At 46.6% G+C, this 8489-nt stretch overlaps 1 long non-coding RNA gene across 1 annotated transcript; it reads left to right on the top strand.

Moving 5' to 3' along the window:
* Window positions 1-157: 157 nt before the first annotated feature.
* Window positions 158-7310, top strand: LOC121827375 (uncharacterized). The gene is made up of 4 exons (XR_013049343.1): window positions 158-1190; window positions 1535-1704; window positions 1907-2135; window positions 6773-7310. It is a non-coding gene; the product is annotated as an uncharacterized LOC121827375 (long non-coding RNA).
* The last annotated feature ends 1179 nt before the right edge of the window (window positions 7311-8489 follow it).

Below are 8489 nucleotides of genomic sequence, written 5' to 3'. Positions count from 1 at the left end.
TCCATTCCAGGTCCGCGACTCATTGGGCTGGGTGCTCCTTCCCGTCAGGGGAGCCTTCCGTTCATCTGTAAAAAGGAGACTGAGCGTGGACCCGGGACCGATTCCCACAGGCTCACCGTCCAACACGTCTGTGGAGGCTAGCCATTAAGTGGTAGGGAATGTAGTCATTCACTGAACATGTAGGAAGTGAGAGGCACCCCTAGGTAAGACAGACAGGGTCCCCTAACGGCAAGGGAAACGCAGAATAAAGCCCAAAATTCTTAATCTAGCATTTGCTGTTTTCTGTCAACTAATGAACAGTACTCCTAAACTCTGTCACCCATTCTGTCTTCCAGGTACTCTGGGTACACACTGTTGGTAGAAAGAGGCCCCTCAGTTTCTTGTCCGGAAATGCCTTCTTCAGTCCCCCTTCCCCAACCCCTTAGGCTTGGTAAGGAGAGACAGGAAAACACCTTCAGCACCAACAAAAACATGTCAGGATTAGATTTTGGTGGCAAATTAGAGAAACAAAATGGGGAGGGAGAGTTATGAAAAATTTCTTTCCATAAGAAATATGTCCAAAGGGTGACAGACAGTTCAAGCTTCAGTCTTAAGGTTCTGCTCATCCTGGTCCCTATTCCAAACAGTGGGAAGGGGAATGTCTTATTTCTTTTCAGAAGACTGGTTTGGAAGGTCTGCATATTTTTGCTTAAATCTCACTGGTCAAAACAATCATCTTGGCACATCTGTTTCTTTCCTTTTTAAAAGATAAAAAATAGTACCTCTGTTATTAATAAGGAATGGAAGAGCAAGGGCTCAGTGGTAATGCACTCGCCCAGCATGCCTCAGAGCGAGGAGAATGGTGTCATGAAAGAACAAATACTTGAACAAAATAAGCAGTCTTTTTCTTGGTCGATATTTAAAACCTGGTCCCCAGATCTTCAAATTTCTGAGATTAAAAACAACACAGCAGCAAAGCCCACTGGAAGGATATCCGGTAATGAAAACTGAGAATCAGGGTCTAGTGACCCAAGAGGTAAACCAAGCAGGTCTGATGTCATAGATGCCAAGATAAATTGTGTCCAGGAGGGAGTGACCAACTGTCAATTGTGACAAATGCTGCTGAGAAATCAAGAGAGATAAGAACAGAGACATGACCACTGGATTTGGCAATACCAAGGAGTCCAATATGAGGTATTAAGGGGATTAAGGTATGATATTAAGATGCTAGATAGCTAAAACAATTAGTGTCTGTATGATGATCAGAACAGGCTAGGCTCCGCCGTGGTAACAAATACTCCAGCTAGCTCAGTGGCTTACCACAGGTGTATTTTCCCCACCTGAGTAAAACCTGCTGTGGTGATTAATCTTCAGCATCAATTTGGTTAGATTTAGAAACACATCTCTGGTTGTATGTATACCAGTGTTTTCTGAATAGCTGAAATGAGGAGGGAGAATCCACTATCCCATGGGCAGGGGACCTGGACCTGAATAGACAGGAGAAAGCAGCTGAACACCAGCATTCCCTCTCTCTCCCTCTGCTTCCTGACTGAAGACACAATGTGATCAGGACCTCCAGCCGCCATGACACCTCCACTATGATAGTCTATGCACCCAAGCTCTCTGCCAAAATAAGCCCTTCCTCCTCCTTGCTGCTTCTATCAAGTATTTCTCAGAGCAACAAGACAAATAATATTTCTGCCATGAGTCAAGGTATTCTCCAAGGTAAATTACATGTTAAAACATTACTTTTTTTATTTTTTTGAGACAGGGTCTCACTATGGCAACTTTTGGCTGTCTTGGAACTCACTATGTAGATCAGACTGGCCCCAAACTAATAGAGTTCTGACTGCCTCTGCCTCCCAGGACCTGGGATTAAAGTTGTGTGGCCACCACACCCCGTTGTTAACTTTTCTTTTACACTTAGAGATTCAGGCCACTTCCATCCTGAACTCCCTCATCTGAAGGGCAGACTTTCAGATTGGCCCTATGAGAAAGAAGGCTGAAGGCTGATCATCAATATGTAAACGCCTTAGCTTCCACTCATCAATATCTGAACACCTCAGCTTCCACTCACAGACCGTTAGCTACAGCTGCTCACAGGTGCCATCCAAGAGAGACTGGAACCGGCAGGGAAAACATAGGCTATGTAGTAGGTAATATTCTTTCTTCCACAGCTCTCTCTCCACTCATCTTTGACTGTTCTCAGCTCCCATCCTCCCAGGAGGAGGGTGGGGAAGAGGACTGCCTTGTTTCTTGGTCAGATTGTGCCAAGGACAGGGGGAATCCCAGTTCCAGCCAGGTGCCTTGAGGTTCATCTCCCTGTACAGCTGAGAGAAACAGCTGTCAGAAACTAGTTTCCTCTCTGGCGTGTGGTGGTGCATGCCTGTAATTCAGCAGTAGGGAGTCCAAGAGGCCAGCCTGGGCTACATGAGGCTTTATTGAAGCAAGCAAGAAAGGGAAAGGAAGAAGGAAAGAAGGAAGGAAGGAAGGGAGGGAGGAAGGGAGGGAGGGAGGGAGGGAGGAAGGAAGGAAAGAAAGAAAGGACAAAAGAATAAAAAAGAAAAGAGAAAGAATGAAAATAATTCTAGCTTGTTGAAAAACCCAAATGTTTGCTTGTCTTGGGCACAGATTCCCAAACAGTCGGTCTCAGTTCATTGGTGCCACTACCAGAGCTTTCTCAGAAAACAGACCTACAGACCTCTTCTAAATGCCACTGGGCTTTGCAGTGGCCCCATTCCCCATTTCTCTCCTGAATCATCACCGTTGAACAGAACAAGGCAAGTTCCTCCTGCTCTTTCTTCTCTTTCTCTTCTTTAGAAACTGAGTAGTGACTCAGGGAGACGGCATGAAGGAAGAAAGGATTCTCACTCATTCAGTAAATAGTCATTATATTTCCTTTGCCAAAAACTGGAGTCATATAGAGATGAAGCACACAGTTTCCTGGGGGTTACAGCCGAGAAGGCAGACCCCTGGAACCCTGGGTGATGAAGGCATGTACACAGAGGCTATGACAGGCCAGTGGAGGAGATGGCAGGCTTGCTCAGGGGTTCAGGAGGGAGTTCATGCAGAAGAGCTCCCGTAGCAAGGTCTCAGTCAGAGTGGACAAGCTTGTAAGGGGGGTGGGGGAGGAAAATTCCAAAATGAGGAAGCCAGAAGGAAACACGTAGTGGGGAGGCAAAGGCAGGCTCAGCCCGAGGAAGCATGAGCAGCAGGGTGTAACTGGAAAGAATATTTGGAAGGATATGACAGAGAGGCCAGAATGGAAAGTTCTGTGTTATGGCTCCATCAGGTGCCAGGAACAGAAGCCTGGCTCGAGTGAGTGGAGGTCCAAAGAAAGATTTTTGGCTCAAGTAACCCTGTGAGCCATGGGTACCACAATAGCTTGGCCCAAGGACCACTGTGGACCAGCTGCATCCAGGGAGGCATCCAGCTCTTGCATCCATCATTCATCATTGCTTCCTTCCATGTCAGGTGTTTCTTTGTTGTCACTGTGGTTTGAAAAAAAATCATAAAACCTCTGTTTTAACCAATTTCAAGAATACCATTCATCAGCATCTGGTTTTCACATTGTTAGGCAACCCTTATCACCATGCATCTCGCTTCCTTTGCATACAGTCTCACTACCTCACCGTCAGCCTGAAAGCCATTAGGCCAGTCATGGATGGAAATCTCTGGATCTGTGAGCCAAAATAAACCTTCATCTTTTCAGTTGATTTATCTCAGATTTAACACTGTCAGCCTGCACTGTATGATCAGTAGGAGGAAGAACAATTCTCCCGAGGAAGGAGCTGAGCTATCATAAGGAAAGACGGGAGCTGGAGAGATGGCTCAGCCGTTAAGAGCACTGGCTGCTCTTCCAGAGGTCCTGAGTTCAATTCCCAGCAACCACATGGTGGCTCACAATCCTCTGTATCTCCAGTTCCAGGGGAATCCAAAGCCCTCTTCTCACTAACTCAGATACTGCATGTATGTGGCGCATACAGGAAAACATCCATACACATAAAATAACTTTTTACAGGAAGGGCCAGTGAACACCTAGAATATGAAATCTTCATCCGATATAGGTTAGGACCAGGCTACCAGAAGTCTACAATGCCAGGCTGAAGAGCTCAGCCTTTATTCTGCTGGGCAGCTAGACTGTGTGTCAATGTTTGGATCAAGAACAGTCATACATGAAAAGAAATTGGAGTAAACATTGGGCCAACACATGCCCCAATCCACAGGGTCCACTGAGGCCCTGTCTCCACGTTATATTAAGGGACATTGGAATTTCATTTTTATTTTACTTTTTTTGAGACAGGGTCCATGTAGCCTTAACTGGCCTGGAACTCACTATGTAGATCAGGCTAGCCTCGAACTCACAAAAATCCACCTGCCTCAGCCTCTCAAGTGATGGGCATAAAGGGGTGTGCCACTACACCTGACTGGCACTGGAATTTTAGATGTCCTTTAGCCCCCGGGCCAAGGCCAGCTCTGGCAAGTATGAATCCTCTCTCCTGATCTCGTGGGACTGGTCACTGAAGATGAGAGGGAGCAAGCAAGGTTCAGAAGCCCCTGTAGCCATCATCATTACCAAGGCTGCACATAGGGCAAGCATCACTATTGGTGGTTAATGCCAGTTCACAGACCTGAGGGTCAATTACCACCACCCACCAGATACAGACTCAGCTCCAGGCTCTCTCTCCCAGCCCAGAGAAACACCTCTTGGAAAGTAACCCTTTGGCTGACTCTACATACTCCTGTGACCTTTTAAAGGAACCACAAACTCCTATTTAAAAGCAACCAGATTCCTCTCTGGCCAGACCACTGTTCAACATACTCCATGGACTCATGTGGACAGCATCCTCCCGGTGCGTGAATGCAGATATACCAGTTTGGCATGTAGAGTTTCACAATGCAAGAGTGCACGGGTGACCGGGTTCTAGAATTTGTACCGTAAGAAGAGTCTGTAGACGAAGTGACTCCAGCACACTTGTGTCAGCTGATCTTGGCACTGAGTCCTCACTGTAGTGGCCTTGGTGATTCGGGGCCTGTCGGACTATTACAAATGGCTCTTTTCTAATTGGAGGCTCTGATTTTGAGCTCTCTCTTGCCTTTCAAGGTTGCTCAGAAAGCTAGCTTTCTTTATTTTATGCTTCTTTATTTACTGGATATTGCTGGGAATCATCAAGCCAAGGGCCTTATTCATCATGCCAGGCCGATGCTCTACCCCAGCCACTGTTCTTGTTTGTTTTGCAATAGGGTCTCGCTGTTGTAGCTCAGGCTGAACTTGAATCCACTGAGGAACCCACGGTGACTTCGAACCCTGAATCTTTCCACTTCAGCTTCTCAGATTCTGGGGTTATAGATATACACAACAAAGCTTGGCCATGAAAGTTCATTTTATTTTATTTTTATATTTATTTAGTTTTTGATGTGTATGAATATTTGTCTGCATGTATGTATGTGTACCATGTGTGTGCCAGGGTGCCTATGGAAGCCAGAAGGGGGTGTTGTGTCCCCTGGAACTGAAGTTACAGATTAGAGTTACAGACAGTTGTGAGTCACTGTGTGGGTACCAGAACTGAACCCAGGAACTCCACAAGAGCAGCAAGTGCTGGGGACCCATCTCTCCAGCCCCATGAACGCTCATTTGAATCAGACGTTACCTGAACATTGACCAGGCCTCCAGCTCCTTCCTCTGGCTGCACCAGTGACCTCTACCTACCATGAACCTTGACCTTTTATCTGATCAGGAGTGATGAATGCTTAGTTGGCCTGGCCCGGCTCACCTCTCATCTCCTGGGTCACCTCTCACCTCTCTCCTAGCCTCCATGTCTAGTGAATGACCTCTGGTCCACCCAGAAATCCTCCTGCTTTTGACCTATCCTGTGATCCTTACATCCAACTCCTCCCTCCCCTGGATTTACAGGCCCTGTCCTGGTTCCAGCCTCATTAGGTCTGCTGCCTGGAATTTATCCCCAGTTCCTCAATTGATCTCTTCTGAGAAGTCCCTGGTTCAGATCTCCGCTGTACAATCCTCATCTCCTTCCATGACCCCAGCTCTGTTTATGTTGATTATTTTCTAAACTGCCTTGTTGGTCCCTCGCTGCTAAGCGCTTCCTGGCCTTCTGCTCTTGATGCAATACCACGAACACTCCCATGCTCATTCTCACTATTATTTCTCCAATCTGTTGTGGAATAGTACTTGAACTGTGTAAAGACGTGTTACCTTTGTTTATGTTGTGGAATATTTACCCGTGTAAACGTGTGTTACATTTGTTTATGCTGCATTTGTTTAATTATGTAAAGATGTGTTGCTTTGCCTGCCTCAGACACCTGACTGGTCTAATAAAAAGTTGAACAGTCAATAGCTAGACAGTAGAGGGATAGGTGAGGCGGGTAGGCAGAGAGAATAAGTAGGCAGGAGAAGAGAACAAGGGAGAAAGAGAGGGAGATGCCTGGGGCCAGCCTGCCAGACATGGAGGAAGCAGGAAAGTAGGACATACAGAATGAAAAGAAAGGTAAAAAAAGCCCCCAGGCACGACCCAGATGAAGAGAAACAGGTTGTTATAAGAGCTAGTGGGGCAAGCATGAGATAAGGCTGAGCTTTCATAACTAATACTAAGTCTCCATGTCATGATTTGGGGGCTGGTGGGCTGAGAAAGCCTGCTGCACCAATCAGACTCTTTCCTCTGTGTCTCGGGGCACAATACAGATAAGTAGTGTCACTTTTCTTATCCAACCTACTGTCTAATCCAGGACACTTCGGGGAATAAGAGAAATGCTAAGAATTGCTTTCGTTCGACAGGTATCCACTGTTCTGTTCCAGGCAGACCGGTAGGTGTGGTTACTCTGCTCTATTGAGGGTCACTGTAAAGAGCCGTTGGACTCCCATGTCTCTCACTCAGATTGCTAGGTCGCCCTGTGAAGTGGTATCCCATCCTCATTCTGTTCAGATGGAAGATGGAACCTCAGAGAGCTGGTGACTATGGACAACACAACCAGGTGGCAAAACCGGTCAGGGAACCCAGATATCTAAATTCTATATTTATTCCTCCAGTGTCGGGGTCCTATTGTCTAGACTTAGGACATGTGCTATCCTGGGATGAAGAGGGACTTATAGAAATGGAGGCTTACTCAGAGAGAAGGCTCGGGGTGTGTTTGGTGGATAGATGATCCCTTTAAGTTAGAAAAGAACGGTGTGTTTATTATAAAATAGTGTCCTCTTCCAGCACACTGGTTGCTGTCTACCTATTCATCCAGCCATGTATTTGATTAACATTTATTACACACCTACTGTGTGTCATGGCAGTCCCCAGATTACACCTCTCCTAAATATATTTCCTTGCCATATTTCAAGATGGTTATTCTGAGAAACTGCACCCAGAAATAGCTCTGGAAATCTGTTCTTCGGCTGAAGAAGTTTCCATCAGTCTGCAGCAGTGGAGGGAAAGCAGCAGATGCAGACAGAAGCTTCCTGGATCTGCCCAGGAAAGAGTCTGGGAGCACCTCCCCAGGCAGAGGTGACCCATGTGGCCTTCTGAGGCCCTCCTTGCCTGGCAGGGCAGCCTCTGGTCATCCATACCAGCACTCCCTTGGTTGAAGTCCTCACCTGCCCACATCCAGGAAACCCCCAAACCTTAGTCCTTTGTTTACCACAAAATGTTTAATAAATGTCAACCATCTGGCCCTTCCCTTCAGGTTTACACTTCATAGATTTTTGCTTGTGTATGTAACTGTGTGTGTACTGAACCCAGGGCCTCACCAACACAACAGATTTTGCTTGCTTTTTCCTCTCATTTGTTTTGAGTGCCTGTGGATGCTCGTCCGCCACGGTGTGCACGCGGAGGTCTGAGGAGGATTCTGGGGGGCTCAGTTCTCCTTCCATTACGTGGTCGGGAGACTCCGACTCAGGTGGTCAGGCTAGGCAGTAGGTGCCTTTATATTCTGAGCCATCTCGCTGGGCCTGCTCTCTCTTTTTAATCCATCTACCGTTGGTTCATTATTACATCTCCAGAGAAAGAAAATATAAAAACCCCTACACCCGGAGTGTGTTGCTGTTACAATGATGAACTAATGATGAACACGCCCCTCCTTTTTCGTGGGATTTACATTCCAAGCAGACGCCCGTTCAGCAATAACCCTAATTACAAGTCAGAATAAATGCAAAAGAGGGAAAATAGTGGCTTAAATATTTAATGCGTTGGATAAAAACTAGAGTCGAATATTTAGTAAATTTAACAGGCTTTTTAATCTCACAGATTTCACGCGAGCTGCAGTGGAGATAGCTCTCCCGTTTCTGCTTGAGACAAGGGAGCAGACGAGGGAGATGAGGGTCGATTTGGATGTGTGAGGGTTGAGGTGTGCAGATCTCCTTGGTATTCTACGCCCTCTCTTGTCTGAGTTAAACTGAATTGACCTAAACCGAAAAATGATCGTAAGTCAGAGGAAACGTGCTCAGCTAGCCCAAATAAAGCTGGTCTCCAGGCAGGCTCCGCAGAACCGCCAGCAGGTGGGAAGACAAG

This window comes from Peromyscus maniculatus, chromosome 2 (genome assembly GCF_049852395.1).
Source record: "Peromyscus maniculatus bairdii isolate BWxNUB_F1_BW_parent chromosome 2, HU_Pman_BW_mat_3.1, whole genome shotgun sequence".
Taxonomy (NCBI): Eukaryota; Metazoa; Chordata; class Mammalia; order Rodentia; family Cricetidae; genus Peromyscus; species Peromyscus maniculatus.
This window is presented reverse-complemented; position numbering and strand designations above follow the sequence as displayed.